The sequence below is a fragment of the Petaurus breviceps genome, unplaced genomic scaffold, assembly GCF_028583685.1.
Source record: "Petaurus breviceps papuanus isolate PSGF00001 unplaced genomic scaffold, PetGlider_PUasm1.0 90865, whole genome shotgun sequence".
Taxonomy (NCBI): Eukaryota; Metazoa; Chordata; class Mammalia; order Diprotodontia; family Petauridae; genus Petaurus; species Petaurus breviceps.
Genome location: NW_027187367.1, coordinates 16,488,593 through 16,506,735, shown reverse-complemented (window position 1 = coordinate 16,506,735; position 18,143 = coordinate 16,488,593).

Sequence of the window (18,143 nt, the reverse complement as noted above, 5' to 3'; positions counted from 1 at the left end):
TGAGGGCAGAGACTGTTTTTGCCTTTCTTTTACCTTAAATATTTAGTACAGTGTCTTGCACACTTTAAATACTTAACAAATGCTTATTGATTAACTGATCTATTCCTACTCATGTAACAAGACATTGATGATCAATGCCCACTGCTGTTCAGTTGTTTGGATTTTTTGTAGCTCTTTATGAACCCATTTGGGATTTTCTTAGCAAAGATACTGGAGAGGTTTGCCATTTCCTTCTCCAGTTTATTTTACAGATGAGGAAACTAAGGCAAACAGGATTAAGTGACTTGCCCATGGGCACAGAGCTTGTGTCTGTAGCTAGATTTGAACTCAGGTCTTCATAACTCCAGGCTGTGCCACCTAGTTGAGATTACGTGACATAAATTTATAGTGAACCTAATCAGCACAAGTTTGTGAATTCCTCCAACATCATTCGGCAGCATGTGAATTCTATGCAGAAAGCTCCCAAATCTATATGTCCAGCTTAATTTCTTTCTTGAGCTCCAATTTCACATTACCAACCGTCTATTGCACATTTCCAATTAAATGTCCTATAGACATCTCAAAATCAATATGTCCAAATCAGAACTCATTATCCTCCCACTCCAATCCTTCCCTCTTCCTAACTTTCTTGTTTCTGTAGAAAGCACCTTCAAATTACCAAGGTTTACAACTTCAAAGTCCTCCTCAGTGCTCAATCCTCTCTGACCTCTCATATATAATCAATTGCCAAATTTTGTCAAACGTTCCCCCACGTCTCTCATATCTCTCACCTTCCCTCCATGCACACAACCACCATCCTAGCTTAAGTCCTCACCCACTCCTACCTGGATGATTACAGTAGTCTCCTGATCATTTTTTCATTTTTCATCTCTTTCATCATTTTTATCTCTTCTTTCCCCAATCTAATCTCCATAGTCTGCCAAAATGACAATCCTAAAGGTCCTAAACTCTTGATCAGAAGTTCCATTGGCTCCCTCTCATCCTAGGATCACAAATCCCTCTGTCTGACATTTAAAGAGCCCCACAATCCACTGCCAGCCTTCTTTTCTATGCTGTCTGCACATTATTCTCCTTCATACGTGTTATGTTTCTGACAAACTGGTCAACTTGCTGTTCCCATTGACAGCATTTCATATCTTATCGCTATACTTTTGTACCAGCTGTACCCTCAATTAAAATGCTCTCTCCTCCTCAAAGAATCCCTAACCTCCTTCAAGTATGAGCTCAGGTGCCACCACCTCCTTGAACCCATCCTGTTAGTGATCTCTTCCTTCTCACTTTGTCTTGTATTTATGTTTTATTATTTGCATATTTCAGTAGAATGCAAACTCCTTAAGGGTAGGGTATTTTTTTTTCTTTTCTTTATATTTCTAGCATCTAGCTCTGTACCAGACACATAGTAGACCCTTGATAAATGAGTGTTGAATGAATCAATGCATGAAGGAGTATTTAAATGGATAATGAATGATTTAGTAAGCCTTTACTTACTATGGGCAAACTGTTCTAATTATTGAAAATATTTTTTCAAAAGTGAGATAGTCTTTGATCTCAATAAGGTCTTATTCTAATGGAGGAGACAACATACAGGGAAGGTTTCAACAGGAAGTCAGATGGAAAAGTTCCATGGTTCTTGGGGTACAAGAGCATAATAGATGATAATATCTCTTTTTAAATTGCATTTCCACTGATGAAATCCTATTACTTTCTAATTTCAACCATTTGACAGTACCAAGGACTTTAGTGGCAAGACATTTCTTTCCTGGATCTTCAGTAGCTGTGACCTTAACACTCACAGGAGAGTGGCCAGGATGCATCTTTACAGAGCTTTGCCTCCCAGGGTGATGGCTGAGGGCATTGGGTTAGAAGTATTGCCATTCCCAAGGCTCTTGAATTCTGGGTCTTGGATTATTTTCACTGGAGTCTAAGGGGAGATGGTGGTCAAGGTAGTGATTGTGATGATTTGACTTTACCTGTAACATCCTATCTCTCATTCCCCATCTCTGCCAATGAAATGTTTTTTTCTATCCTGAGTGATAAGATCATAGATCTATCATAATATGTAGGTATATATATGTCTGTGTGTTTTTATATTTCATCTTGTTCAATTTGGTCCTCTGTTCAGCTCAATTAAACATCTTATTAAGTACCTATTATGTTCAAGGCACTATGTTAGGGGTTGGAAATTGAAAGACAAGAGGAAAGCAGTACCTACCTTCAAAATATTGGCAAGGAGCTAGAAGGACATAGCTTGTGCACCAATAAGTAAATACAAAATGATTTAAGAAGAATGAACACACACTACCAATGGAGGGAATCAAAAAAAGGGCTTAACAAGAGGTGGCACCAGAGATGATGCCTGCATGAAGATAAAAATTCTAAAAAGCAGAAGAAGGGAGCACAGTTTAGAAATGTGGGAGAGCATGTGCAAAAACATCAGAGAGACACAAAAATGAACTGATGAATTTCAGATACTATTAGTAATATGGTTTTGTTGGAATGTAGAGTGTGTGGAGTTGGGGAATAATATGAAATCAAACTAAAAAGGTGATAAGAGTCAGACTGTAGAAGACTTTTAATTCTAGGTTTATCCTAGAAATAATAGGGTACAGCCTGAAACATTTTAGGATCCTCAGTCTATCATCTCGAATATTGGCTATCCTTCCAAAATTTGTTTCATCCCCAAATTTTATAAGCATCCTAGCAGTATCCATCTTCATAGAAGTTGTGAATATAGCCTTGGACAAAAACAGGACCAAGGACAGAGCTCTGAAGGATTCCATGAAGGCTCTTCCTCCAAGTTGAAAGGTGGGTCAGTCAAGCAGTGAAAGAAAGGGAGAACAAAGATATAACCTGAATATTGTACTGGGGTCTGCAAAATATTAAAAAACCAAAAGATGATCAACCAATATTCTCTGAGACCATTCTTTAAACCAGCTGGACATCCATGTAAATGGATATAGGCTCTCATCCATCCAACATCTCTCCATCTCATCCACAAAGATGTCCTGAAAGGCTTTTGTCAAATCCCTCTGTGAAAACCAGACTGCTGTGTCCACAGCATTCCCTTTATCTAGTCTAACAATCTAGTTAAAGAAGGAAACGTGATTAGGTTGACATGACTTGTTCTTATAAAAGCAGTAACCACAAGGAGTCAGAATATTTCAGTAAGTGTTCCTAAACCACCCATTTAATAATCCAATCTAGAATTTTGCCAGTGGAGTATTTAAGGGATCACTCCATCATCTACAGAATTCTCTTCTTCCCCTTTGTGGCAACTGACACGTGACCATATCCAGTCTTTAGCCTCAGAGATTGTTGTCGTTTAGTCATGTCCAACTCTTGTGACCCTACTTGGGGTTTCCTTGGCAGAGATACTGAAATGGTTTGCCATTTCCTTCTCCAGCTCATTTTACAGATGAGGAAACTGAGACAAACAGGATGAAGTGATTTGTCCAGGGTCATGCAGCTAGTAAGTGTCTGAGACCAGATTTGAACTCAGGTCTTCATGATTTCAGGCCTCTATCCACTTCACCACTTAGCTGACCTGCCTTAAAGATTAAGGGGAAATAAAAAGAACTAAAGGGACCTGCCTAGCTATTATATCTTCATGTACACTGTGGGTATAAGACACAGCACGGCATAATAGAGAAGGGAGTGAATGTGGTGTCAGAAAATCAGAATTCAGATCCTGCCTCTGCCATTTGCTAATTTACCTTGGACCACTAAACCTCTCCAACTTCAATGTTGTCTTCCTTTTATGGATGAAGACACTTCTGCAACCTATTGAATAAGAGTGATTATTACCCTAGTACATAATTAATCTGGAAGAGGTGACAAATTCAGTTAGAGAACCTAGATGCTTTTACTATTTCTAACTTCCTTGTCTCCTCCTATTCCCCACCTTGGCCCTCTTAGCAACATTTACACAAGCCACCTTATTCAGTTATCCTCCTTCTTCCTTCTCCAGTAGCCAATTCTGCATTTTTTTTAGCTCTCCAAACATGCTTCCTTCCTTTATGAAGTGATTAAGACCCCACCTCCAGATATGAGAGAAGCATGGCTAGTTTAGTATCTAATTTTGCTTATGCTTCCTCCCCTTCATTTCCTAGTATACTCTTTCCTCCCCTTGAACCTCACCCTTTAATTTTTTTAAGATCATCAAAAAAAATAAAACTACAAATATTTGTATCATCCCTTAACTTGAGAACATTCTAAAAAAAAGGTGGGAAGAAAAGCTATCTTTCCTCCCTAGGAAATGTTAATAATTGTAAAACAAGGGGAACTGAGTGCATTGATATTCAATATTTTTTATAATAAATAATTTTAAACCATATGGAAATGTACCAAAGAAATATTTTTAAGTTACTCTTGAATTAAAAAAAAATAAAAGTTTTTTTTAAAAAACTATCAAAAATAGGTTGCTTTTTGATCTATACAACTTAGTTCTAAGAGGCACCAAGTATAGCCAAGTTAACAAGGATATATTAAGCACTTACTATGTGTTATATATGGACAGTTAAGTGATTCAGTGGAAAAAAGCACCAGGGCTTGAAGTCAATAAAACCCAAGTTCAAATCTAACCTCAGACACTTATTGGCTGTGTGACCCTGGGTAAGTCACTTGACCCTATCTGCCTCAGTTTCCTCCTCCATAAAATGATCTGGAGAAGGAAATGGCAAATTATTCCCATATCTTTGCCAAGAAAACCCCAAATGGGGTCACGAAGAGTTGGACATAGCTGAAAACAATTGAACAACAACAACATGTGCTGTATGTGTGGTGGGAAAGGCATGAAAGAAGGGATCAAAAGACCTCACTTTCAGTTCTGGTTTCAATGTTTACTTGCTGTGCAATCCTACATTTCATTAATTTTATTTCTTATCTATAAAATAGGAATAATTATTCCAGCACTAAAGTATAATGAAAAGAATACTAGCTTTTTAAACATAGGGTCTGTGTTTGAATTTTAAATTTACTATTTTTGTGTCTTGGGGAAGTTTTAGCTCTTGGATTCTGTTATTTTATTTGTAAAGTAAGAAGATTTGACTAAATGATAGCTAAGGTCCCCTCTGACTCTAAATTCTATGATCCTGTGACCTTCCCCACACAGGGCAGTCTAAAAAAGAAGGTCCTATATACATACTTTTCTTTTGGTTTAAAAAAAGTCTTTCATTTATATCTCCCATGAAGGATATTTCCTGGGTGGTACCTAGGATTTTGTGTTATAAAAGTTTCTTAGCAATAACAAAAAGAAGCTATTTTCCTTTATCAAAAAAATATTTTGTTTGGAAGATGGGGTCTAAGATTAAGGAAATGATTATTTCTCTGTCCTCTGCTTGGGTCAGAACATATCTGAAATACTGTATTCAGTTCCAAGTTCTATAATTTAGGAAGAAAAACTAATAAATTGGAAAAGATAAAAAATTACACAGACCACAGGATCCCAAATCTGTACCTGAAAATGTCCTCAGAGGCAATCTAACCTAGAAACATTTTTCAGTTGAGAAGATCTCTATTGAATCGGGCACTAAACTAATGCATATCCAGTTACACCCTGTGGGTCATCTATAAAACAGTAAGCTGGTTTGGTAAGTAGAATTATTCTATGGCGAGCCAGGAAAGATCCGTTCCAGCCATGCCCCAGAAGAGAAATAACTTGGGGAAAGAGAGAAAGAACATCATCTTCTTCTATTCCAGCCAGAAGAGGACGTTTGTAACATGTCTCAGACATTCCCCTTTTTTTTCTGACATTACTACCACTCTGGTATAAAAGCTTTCAGCACCTCACACCTGGAGCAGCATAATAGCCTGCCAGTGGGTCTGCCTGCCTCCAGTCTCTCTCCACTCTAATCCATCCTCCATTCAGGTACTAAAGTTATTTTCCTAAAGCTCAAATCCAACCATATGCCCCCTCTACTCAATAAACTCCCATGGCTCCCTATTGCCTCCAGGATCAAATATAAAATGCTGTGTTGACATTCAAATCCCTTCATAACCTATCCCCCTCCTACCTATCCAGTCTTACGCTTTACTCCCTGACAAGTACTCTTCAATCAAATGTAACTGGCTTCATGACATTATGCCTTCACTTACCCCTCATGCCTCAAGTGTTCTCCTTTGTCCACTACTGACCTCCTGGGTTTCCTTTAGGTCTCAGTTACAATCCCACCTTCTATAGGAATCCTTCCCCCCACCCCCCAAACCCTCTTAATTCTAATGCCTCCCTCCTGTTAATCATTTCCTATTCATCTTGCATATGGTTTCCTTGTATACATTGTTTGCATGTTGTCTCTTCCATTAGATTGCAAGTTCCTTGATGGCAAGGACCTTTTTTTTTTTTTTGCCTCTTTTTATGCCTCTAGTATAGCAGCACAATGCTTGGCACATAATAGGCACTTAGTAAGTGTTTATTGGTTGATTGACTGTGAATAAATGATTTGGACTTCTCATCCCTGCCCTAGTAGTATCCCAAGGATTGCAGTGGCTGGTGGCAGTGTCTGCACTAAGGAAAGTCAGCTTCAAAGACACTGTAAGTAGCCCAACTGAAGGCTACACCATACCTAAGGAGAATTTCATTAAGTATTCCTAAAAGGAAGAAAAGGATTTCCAGAACTGTTAGTTACTTCATCCTAGGAATGTGCTGGATGGAGCCAGCTAAAACCTGTTCATTACTTTTCTGTGGGATAATTTACACCTTGGCAACAGCAAAGCTACAAACTAGAACTTGGTTTATTGTTTTGTTGTTTGTTTAAGACTTAAGAAAGTGATAGAGGAAATGTTAATAATGTTGATTACACATAAAAGCCTATAATGAGTTTATTTTCCCCCTAGAGAGTTGGTTGTCAAATATTCCCCAACACATTTCTGACCTGTTACCACATGAGCTCTAAATTTAAATTCTACTTTCTCTGGATTCTATGTATTCATAAGAGACTATAACCCCTGTTTGGAAGGGGGAGGGATATTTTGCATCCTCTGTTCTTACATAATATATACTACCTTTGTTTAAAAAATTTTAATTTTTTTTATTAACCCCCCCCCCCTGCCGGCTGATTTACTGAATTAATGGATAATCATGGAGGACACATAACAGTAAGGGACTCATGAGCTACAGCATTAGAAATTCACCTTCCCACATTCCCACCCCGAGCCCATCAGTGTTAACCACAGAGCCTTATGGGGACTTAGCTACCCAATGGGAACCCAACAGGCCAGTGTAAATCAGGACTGAAAGAATGAATCCCAGAGTTCTGCTACATAAGCAGAGAGTAAACCCACGTCCTGAATACAGAGGTAGTTCTCTTTCCATATTACTACAAGCACAGAGTGGGGAAACAGAGAAAGGACTTGAAGTCCTGAAACTGGGGATATTTAACTTGGAAAAGACTTAGTGATGTTGTTATTATTGTTAAATGGTATGTTATATTATAATAATATGAGTCTTTTCATTTAATTTAAGATTTATTTATAAATTACATAATTTATTTCATTTAATTTATTCATGCATTTAATTATGACTATAATTAATAATATTATGGATTAGATTATAATATACCACTTAACAATAATAGCATCACTGTCTTTTCCAAGTTAAATATCCCCCATTATTAATTATATATTTTACATATTATTTATATAGTCATATTTATTTTATTTATAAGTCATATTTATATTATTTATATCATTAATTATGACTATAATTAATAATATTATTTTATATCATGTTTATATCAATAATGTTTAATTAAATAATAAACTTCATTTAAAATAAATTAGTAAAATTAATATAGTGAAAAGTGTTATACATAATATATCTTATATATGATATGTGACAAATTGTGTGATTACGTTTATATCATAGATCATATGTTCGTGTAATATATAATGTGATATATACTGTTACATGTTATGGAATAACATGTACTAATAATATAATAATAATTTAGAGACATTATAGCTGTCTTCAAGTATTTGATTTGAAAGGCTGTCCTGTGGAAGGTGGATCAGATTTGTTTCACTTGGCCCCAAAGGGCATAATCAAAAGCAATGGGCTTCCAGAAAAGATAGAGACAAATAGGCTTGAGGCAAGCAAACACTTTTAAAGAATTAAGAGCTCTCCAAAAGCTCAATTGACCATTTCTAGGAGGGAGTGGGCTCCTAGTCACCCAAAACCTTCAAACAAAGGCTAAGATGCACTGACCTAGAAATTAGGGGGGAGGGTGGGGAAATCTGTAGCCTTGAGACCACATGTGGTTTTCTAGGTCCTCAGGTGCCTGAGTCCAAGTTTTACAGAACAAATCCTTCTTTCCATTAAGTGGATTTGTTCTGGGAAGTTTGGATTCAGTGAATGGACAGCACCAGAGGCTACATGTGGCCCCATGGCCACAAATCTAGACCCCTAGTCCAGATACCCTCTGAGGTCTCTCTCAATTTTGAGATTTTATGACTCCTAACCTCCATGATGAATTTGTAGTAAGAAAATCTGTTACTTCCTAGCACTTCCTAAAGACCTATCTAAACAAAATAGTTCTCAATGGAATTTGAGGTTGTTTCAAAACCAAACAAACCTGTCCAAAGTTGGGAAAGATAAAGTACAACACCCAAATGAAAAGTCCTAAAGTCTCATGGAATGTGTTGAAAGGAGATAATAATTAAGGGAGAGAAAAAACAAAACAAAGCAAAAGCCTAATGTTGCAATAGTTAAAACTCTTTGACTTTTCTTCAAGAAACTGGAGAAGCAGGGCAGTAACAGAGAACGTTAAGAAACTGAGATAATTATTTTTTATTTCAAATTTAAAAAATGTTTTTTCCTATTCCAGTTGTAGCTTCAAAGACACCTCTAGCACTTAAGTAAATTGTTTCAGAGTACAAAGTGAAATTTAACAACTCAAGAAAAGAACAAACTGTGCCCAGTGGCTGAGTTGGGCTGGGCTTGTCTCAGAAGATTAGTTGAAGGCTCTAGGAGAGTTAGGGTGGGGACTGGCTTAGTGCTTTAATGAGAAACAAGATTATTCTGAATGACTTTGATCTGGAAAACCTCAGGAGAGGTCATACATTCATTATAATTATTTTAATTTCTCTGTGATGTAGTTTTGTGTTGTTTTATTTGAGAGACATTGTAGTCTACTTATAATTTGTTAAATTGGGCGTCTGGGAGACCCCAAGTCAAATCTTGTCTAAGACTTAATAGCTATGTGACTGTGGCAGGTCACTTGATCTGTTGAAGTCTCTTTTTCCTCATCTGTAAAGTAAGTGGGGTTGGACTTGATTTCTAAGATCTTTTCTAGATATAAATCTAGGTGCCTAGATAGCAGAGCGAAAGGAACAGAACTCTGTCTACATTACCGTCTAAACACATTCAAAATAATGCATCAAATTGAATTCTCAAATGGCATTACCTAAATGCTGATGTCAATTTTTTTTAACCAACAAAAGGTCAGAGCAAGACATTTTTTCAGCCCAGAACAACTTAGGAAGTCAAAATGAGAAGACTGTGGCACTGGGGCAGAGGCTGCCTGGGAGTAAAATGCAGTTCTGACAATAACTTGAATCCACATACAAATCTAGTACTTTTGCCAAGACTGCTTCTTAGTCTATCTGTACAAGCCTACATTATCCTGTTAACATAGTAGCTAAATGAGAAACTACCATCTGAAGTATAGTTTTAATAAATATGCTTAGGAATGGATTAGTTCCTTCCATCTAACTTTGATTAGTTTTAGTTATAACTTAGCTTAACTCAGCAAACTGAATGGTAACTAAAAGGAAGAAAGAAAAATATGCAAATTATAGACCAGTGTGCTTAACTTCCTGGCAAAATTCTAGAACACATAATAAAGGAGATGGATTATAAGCATTTAAAAGGGGAAGTAATGATTACAAAAGTTTCCATAGTTTCATTCAAAATAGGACAGGTCATACTAACCATATTTCAATATTTCCTTTTTTTGAAAGAGTTATGTTACTAATAGAATTTCTAACCTAGTCTTAATCATTGAATGAATATTGCCTTAGTCAAAGTGAGAAAGTCCTTTGCTTTTTTTTGCTAAAAAGACCAAGGTCTCCCACTGTATCTTTGATAATGCTGGAGAGACAACAACAGCAATAGGAATAATGTATCTAGATTTCAGTTTTTCATACCAGACAAGACAGAGAAATAGAAGCTTAGGGTTCTTTGATGCAATTTAACAAACCAGTTAAATGACTGGATCCAAAGACTAATCTTTAATGTGTTGATGCCAATCTGGAGAGGGTCTGTCCTTGGCCCTGTGCTGTCCAACATTTTTACCAATAAGTTGAATGGAGGCATAGAGAGCATATTTATCCATTTTGCAGACGATATAAAACTGGGAGGAGGTACTAATATGTTAGATGTCAGACAACATCGTAAAAAGACCTCAATAGGTCCAGAGCACTGACTGAAGCAAATAAGATGAAATTTTTGGGGGGGGAGGAGGATCTTTTTCAAGAGGTAATCAGTGGATTCTTTCAACCTCTATTTTGCCCTCTGATTCTAAAACATCAAGGCAATTTTCCTTGAGAATTTCTTGAAGGATGATTTCTAGGTACTTTTTTTGATCATGGCTTTCAGGTAGTCCAATAATTTTTAAATTATCTCTCCTGGATCTATTTTCCAGGTCAGTGGTTTTTCCAATGAGATATTTCACATTGCCTTCTATTTTTTCATTTGTTTGGATCTGTTTAATAGTATCTTGATTTCTCATAAAGTCATTAGCTTCCATTTGTTCCAATCTAATTCTGAAGGAATTATTCTCTTCAGTGAGCTTTTGAAATTCTTTTTCCATCTGGAAAATTTGGTTTTTAAAGCATTCTTCTCTTCATTGCCTTTTTGGGCCTCTTTTGCCATTTGAGTTAATCTAATTTTTAAGGTGTTATTTTCTTCAGTCAGGTTGTTGACTCTCTTTTCCTTGTTTTCTTGCATCATTCTCATTTCTCTTCCCAATTTTTCCTCTATGTTTCTTACTTGGTTGTCAAAATTCTTCTTAAGCTCTTATAGAAGAGATTATTTTTCTTGGAAGCTTTTGGTACAGGAGTTTTGACTTCATTGTCTTCCTCCTGTTCCATGCTTTGATCCTTTTTGTCCCCAAAATAGGAATCTAAGGTTTGACTGCTGTGCTTGCTTTGCTTCATTTGCTTGCTCATGTTGCTTCTCAATTACTTGAGTTTTGAGCTTTTTACCACAGTAGAAATCTGCTTCCAGAGAGGAGAGCTTTGTCCCAAATTTCTGGGGTTTTCTCAGCTGCCTGCTCTATTAGTTGGCTTCCCTCTCTGAAGCTTCCACCAGCTCTGGCACCTGGTCACACACCCCAGGACCTCCACCCAAGACAGTGATCCACATCCAAGCAGGTCAAAGCAAGAGAGATTACCCCCTCAGAATGGTAGCTTGGTGCCCCCACAATCTGCAGGCCAGGAGCTCTGAAGCAGCCACAAGGTGGCATGGCCACTGTGCCTCAGCCGCTTCTCCCTCCAGGGGCAGAGGCCAGACCGCACTCTCAGACTCCCTGTTCCCAAAGTCCACAATGACCTTTTACTTGCTCTTTGCATTTATGTGTTGATAATTCTGGAAACCACTACAGCTGTTGGTGATGTGGGTTCTAAAGTTTGTTTAGGGTCATTTTTTATAGGTATTTGAGGTGGTTAGGGGTTAAAACTTAACAGAGTTTTCCTGCTTCTATGTCGCCATCTTGGCTCTGCCCCCAGAAGATGAAATTTAATAGCACAATTTTGTGTTGCTATTTAATAATTTCAGTCATTTCCAACTCTTTGTGATCACATTTGGGGTTTTCCTGGCAAAGATACTGGAGTGATTTGCCATTTCCTTTTCTAGCTCATTTTATGATGAAGAAATTGAGGCAGACAGGATTAAATGACTTGCTCAAAGTCACACAGCTAGTAAATATCTGAGGTCACATTTGAACTCAGGTTTTTCTGGCTCCAGGCCTGGCACTCTATCCACCAAGTCACCTAGCTGCACAGGTCTGGCATTTAATAAGTGCTTAATAAATGCTTACTGACTTACACTTGACTGATTGGCTATGTCTGGTATATAGTAAGCATTTAAGTGTTTGTTGACTGTTGTGTATATAAATTCAAAATATCAATTTCACAAGTACAGAATAGAGGAAGCTTCTCTAGACCACAGTTACATGAATAAAAGATCTGGAGGATTAAGAAATTGCAAGCTTAGTATGAATCTAAAGTATGAAATAGAAGCCAAGGGCCTTTAATGAGTATGGTTTGCAAAGCACTTTATATACATTGTTTCATTTGAACCTTCTAAGAACCTTGGGAGAGAAGGTTCATAGGTATTATCTCTGTTTTACAGATTGGGAACCTAAGGTTCCAAGAAGTTGAAATTTTCCTGTGATACAGTTAATAATTGTCAGTTACAGGATTTGAATCCGTCTTCTTGACTTCCAGACCAACATTCTATCCAATACACTATATCACAATGTCTCTTGCAAAAATAAAGTAAAAATTGCTAAAAAGACTAATGCTATCCTGGGTTGCATTAAGGAGGGATTGTGTCCAGAATATGAGAGTTAGTAGTTCCATTACATTCAACCCTGTGTAAGCCACAGCTCCAGGTTCTGCACTCCTGATTTCTTCTACCATGCTCCAGCTCTTCATTCTGAAGTTCATTCCAGTCCTATAATTCTCACATTGAATGTATTCTCTGCCCTTGTAGGTCTCTCCCTCTGATTGGAGGACTCCTCTCAAAATCTCCACTTTAAGGAGGGTATCTGGGTCAGTCATGTCTTAATCCTCTCCAGGCTACAATCTGGACCTCCACCACGTCCTGGCGCTGGGTACCTTTGTCTCCTTTTCTCTATCCCTGCCTGTAATTTTCAGTTTTCTTTTATTGTTGTCTTCCCCATTGGAACATAAGCACCTTGAGGGCAGATTTTCTTTCTATTTGTTTTCCTGGTATACTTAATAAATACTATTTGACTGAATGACTAACATCTGAAGTACTATAATGAGTTCTGAGTAACACATTTAAGGAAATATATTGACAAGCTTGGCCAAGATGGTGAGAGACTGTAGTGCCAACACATTATTCACAGCACAGATGGGGATTATGAATATGCCAGCACAGCTCTGAATCGCAAAATATAACAAGCTCTCCATATAGAAGACAGAAGCAAAACATTTATTCAGAAACCAGAAAACTGAATCCCCAAACCAGAAATCCAAATCTCAACACCAGAAAACTGAATCCATCATAGCAACAAAGAAGTTAATACACCATAACAAAGCAGGAAGCCACACTATCCTTTAGCCTTCCCACAAACACTAACAAGCCTAGCTGTTTCCTTGCCTGCATCCTCCCTCCCACTTCACTAACTGCTCTGACTCCCAGCTTTCTCTGGGCTCTGCTGCACCCTTCAGCAAACTCCTCCCACCACAGGCAGGGAAGCTCTTCAAAGCAGGGAAGATCTTCCAATTCCCATTACCATTACAGAGACCTAAGGAACACACTGTACAAGAATCAGTTGAAGGAACTAGGGATGGGCATCCTGAAGAAAAAAAGCCTTCCAGGAATCATGATAATTGTCATGTCAATACTTGAGGAGCTTTAGGTAGAAGAAGTATTATACTTACTTTGATCAGCCCCAGATGGTAGAACTCAGAACACTGGGAAGAATTTGCTAGGAGACATTTAGGTTTTATGTAAGGAGGGAAAAATATGTTTAACAGACAGATCTGACCAAAAGTGGAATGAGCTACCTTCAGAGATGGTAGGCTGCTCTTCTTTGGAGGTCTTAAGTATTAATCAATTAATAAGCATTAAGTATCTACTTTATATCAGGCACTGTGCTGGGCACTGGGGATACAAGTATATATAATGAAATATTCCCTACCCCCAAGAAGCTTACATTCTAATGAAGGAGACAATAAGGATGACAACAAGAATACAAGACATATATCAGTACCTACAGAACAAATACAAAGGAACTATGTAGTTAAGTTAGTATAGTTAAGTACAAGGTAGTTGGCAAGAAGGATGCTAGTAGTTGGCTGGGGATTAGGCAAGGCTTTATGCAGAAGATGGATTTTGGGCTGTGCCTTAAGGGAAGAGAATGGATTGGGGTAAGGAAAAAATACATTCCAGGGACATTGGATGTCAAGTGCAAAATTACAGAGACAAGAGATGGTTTTTCTTATATATGAGGAACAAAGAGAATGCCAGTTTGGTTGGATCATAAAGTGAAGGAGGGGGAGTAGTATTCAGTGATGTTGGGAGAGATAGGTTGGGGTAGAGGGCTTTAAAAACTAAACAGAGGGGTTTATAGATGTAGGAAAACACTGGATTGATGGAGATAGGTTGGAGTAGAGGGCTTTAAAAACTAAACAGAGGGGTTTATAGATGTAGGAAAACACTGGATTGATGGAGGAGGAGCATCACACAGACATACCTAAGCTTAAGGACAAGTGTTTTGGCAGAAGGGTGTAGGATAGGCTGGAGTGTGAAAAGATTTCAAGAAGGGGGACAAATTAAGAGATTGTTGCAGTGATTTAGGAATGTGATGAAGGTGATAAATATCTAGGAGATGATGAATACTTGAAATGAGGTGGTAGTTGTAAAAAGGTGATGGTACCTTCAATAGAAATGGGAAAATTTGGAAAAAGGGAAAGTTTGGGGATAAAGATGATGTTTTCCATTTGGGACATGTTGAGTTTATGATGTTTCTGCGACATCCAGTTTTAAATGTCTAATAGGGGATATGGGACTGGAACTCAGGGGTGAGATTAGGCTGAATAGATTTGGGTGTCATATGGATGCAGATGATAAACCCATAGGAACTAATGAACTTATTATCTCTTCTCTACAAGAGACTGAAAGAATGGGGAAAAATAAATAGGACCCAGGACCTATACTTGTGGAAAACCCACAATTAGGAGGTATGACATGAGCCAACAAAGAAAATTCAGAAAAATCAGTCAGATGAGTAGGAAGAGAACCAGGAGAGAGCAGTGTCATGAAAATCCAGAGAAGGGAGAACGTTCAGAAGAAGAGGAAGGCCAAGATTATGAAATGCAGTTGATAGGTTAAAAGGGAAAAGGACTGAGAAAAGATCATCAGTTTTGGCAGTTAAGGGATCATTGGTAACTTTGAAGAGAGCAATTTCATTTGAGTCATGAGGTCAGAAGACAAGTAACAAAAGGTTGAAGGGTAAGAAGAGAAAAGGCAGCAAGCGTAAACAGATTTTACAAGGAATTTGGCTGAGAAAAGGAAGAAAGATATAAGACAATATCTTTTTTTGGTCTTTATGGAGGGGGGAAGGCAGGGCAAATGGGGTTAAGTGATTTGCCCAAGGCCACACAGTCAGAAGATGATATTTTGAGGGGGTGATGGGGTTCAGTGAATTTTTTTTTAATGGAGAGACTTGGGCATGCTTTAAAGCAATAAGGAAAGAGGGATAGATCCAGTAGATAGGGAGAAAATGAGTGGGGAGGGGATAGAGAGAAGGAAAAAGGGAGAGAGAGAGAGAGAGAGAGAGAGAGAGAGAGAGAGAGAGAGAGAGGCAAGTGGACAGAATCAAACACACATATAAATGAGCTGGCCTTGGCAAGGAAAAGGGCCACCTCTTTTAGGGACTGAAGGAAAGGAAGAGAGTGGGAAATTATGTTAAGGGATTTAACAATAAAAAGAATGAGACAAAAGGGATCTTACCAGGAATGGCTTCAATTTTCCCAATAAAGTAAAGAGGAGAGGTCCTCAGCTGATGGGGATGGAGGAGGCTTCAGGAGGGGAAAGGTTGAGAATAGTTTTTCTGGGGAGTGATGCTTTTTGCTTACTTTTTCAGTCATGTTTGACCTTTCATGACTTCATTTGGGGTTTTCTTGGCAAAGATAATTGGAGTGGTTTCCCATTTCCTTCTCCAGTTCATTTTATAGGCAAGGAAACTAAGGCAAACAGTGTTAACTTCCCAAGGTCATACACACAGGTAGTAAGTATCTGAGGCTGGATTTAAACTCAGGTCTTCCTTATTCCAGGTCAGATGTTCTATCCCCTGTGCCAACTAGCTGCCTGTGGGAAGTTAAAGAGGAAATTCATTAAGGAAGAATAAAAGGACTGCTTTGGTGCAGCAAGGGCTCATTTGATGTTGGATAAAATGGATTTGCCATGTAGCCAATTAGTATAGTCATGAGACTTCTTCCAGATTCATGAATAAGGTCAGAAGAAGTAAAAGTTGGAGTAATGCAAGGCTGGAATTTGGTAAAATATGAGGGGGCAGGATCAAGGGGTCAAGATACTGTAATGTAATGCTTGAACCTTGGGAAGTTGCCTTTCCTTGGCATTACATTACAGATACTCAAGACAGAAGAGATCTGAATTGAATTGAAATCTCTAACTATTGGGTTGAGATTGGAGAGAGAGAAAAGTAAAGTCAGATCAGAGGTTGTCATGGCCTAAGGAAGTCCCAAGAGGAGGGGATGATTGGAGGTCCTAATGAAGGTAAAGAATAGATTTAGGGAAGTGAATCAAAATGGTAAGAGGTTGTGGTCAAATAGGAAAATGTCAAAGTTTCTAATTAGGGAAGTGGAACACTTTGACAGTAAGGGAGATATCTGGAGTATGACCAATCCCTACGTGTGACTGAAGTGGAATGAGGGAGCAGATCTTGGCATTTAAGGAAGCTAAGGAATTAGTAACAGGAGGACCATTTGTTGTGAAGGCTTGATGATGCTATACCCACAGGATTTTGCATCTGCTCCCTTCATTTCACTCATATAGCAATCACTCTCATTCAAGCCCTCACTATCTCACCTGTTCTGCTTTGGTCTGTCTGATATACAAACTCTCCTTCCTTAAATTTCCCCACATAGATACAAACAAAATTTTCCTTAAAATACAAACACAATTTGCTTAAAAATCTTCAGTGGCTCCCTATTACCTTCAGGATAAAATACGAACTCCTCAGCCTGACATTTAAAACCTTGCATAGGTTGGGCTCTGACCTACCTTTCTGAACATATATATACATATATATTTTGGGCAAATTGACTTATTTGCTGCTCTCCAAACTCAGTATCCCATTTCCCATTTCTGTGCTTGTCACCCCTTATCTTGTCTGCACTCCCTCCCAGCTTCTGGCTTAAAGATTCCTTTAACATCCTTCTTTAACTTAACTTTCTTCCTTAACTTCCTCCCTACAGCTTTCCCTGTTCTTTCAAGTTATTAGCATTCTTTTCCAGCAAAGACTATCTTGTATTGCCTTATCTGTTTTACATGTATTCTGTAGAACTTATGGGAGGGTTGATCTTGTCTTTGTATTCACACAACAAAGCACATACAGGACCCTTAAGTAAATGGTGAATTGAATTGATGCTGTTTGAAGGACTCTGGTCACTGATGAGCTCACAGGTGTGAGGGGAAAAGTGGTTGGACTAGATGGCCTCTGGATACCCTTCCAAATCAGCCTTTCTTCCTTAAGTCATGCAGAATCTTTTCTCAAGACCAAAAGAACAAGTTGCCTTTTTTAATTTATTTAACTGTTATTATTTAGCTACTTAGAGCTCCCAAGAGTGATGTCCCCAGGGAAGTCTGCCCTCCCTCAGAATACCTTATGTTTTAGACTTTAACCCCTCCACCCAGCTTCAGCTCTCAGTTAAAATTGATATTATGCAACATTAAAAAAAAAAAAAAAGACTGGGATAACAGTGCCATGACAGCTATCTGGGAATAGAAATGTGGGAACTGAAATAGGTCAATGTCATTTCCCTCCCATGTGACAATGCAGCCTGGGCCATCTCTGGGAAACTTGGAGGATGGGGAGAGATGTCATAAGGGAATAACTGAATTTAGAGTTGGAAAGGAAGGAACACTGGAAACCAGGGGTGGAAAACCTGTGGCCTGGAGGTCACATGTGACCTTCTAAGTCCTTGGGTGCAGCCTTTTGATTGAGCCCAAGTTTTACAGAACAAATCTTTTTACTAAAAGGATTTGTTCTGTGAAGTTTGGATTCAGTCAAAGAGCTGCACTTGAGGACCCAGAGGGTCACATGGAGCCTTGAGGCAACAAGGACGTCCTCCACTCCTGTACTAAACCCTTCATAATTGAGCCCCCTCCTACTTTTCCAGTCTTCTTACACCTTACTCTCCAACACATACTC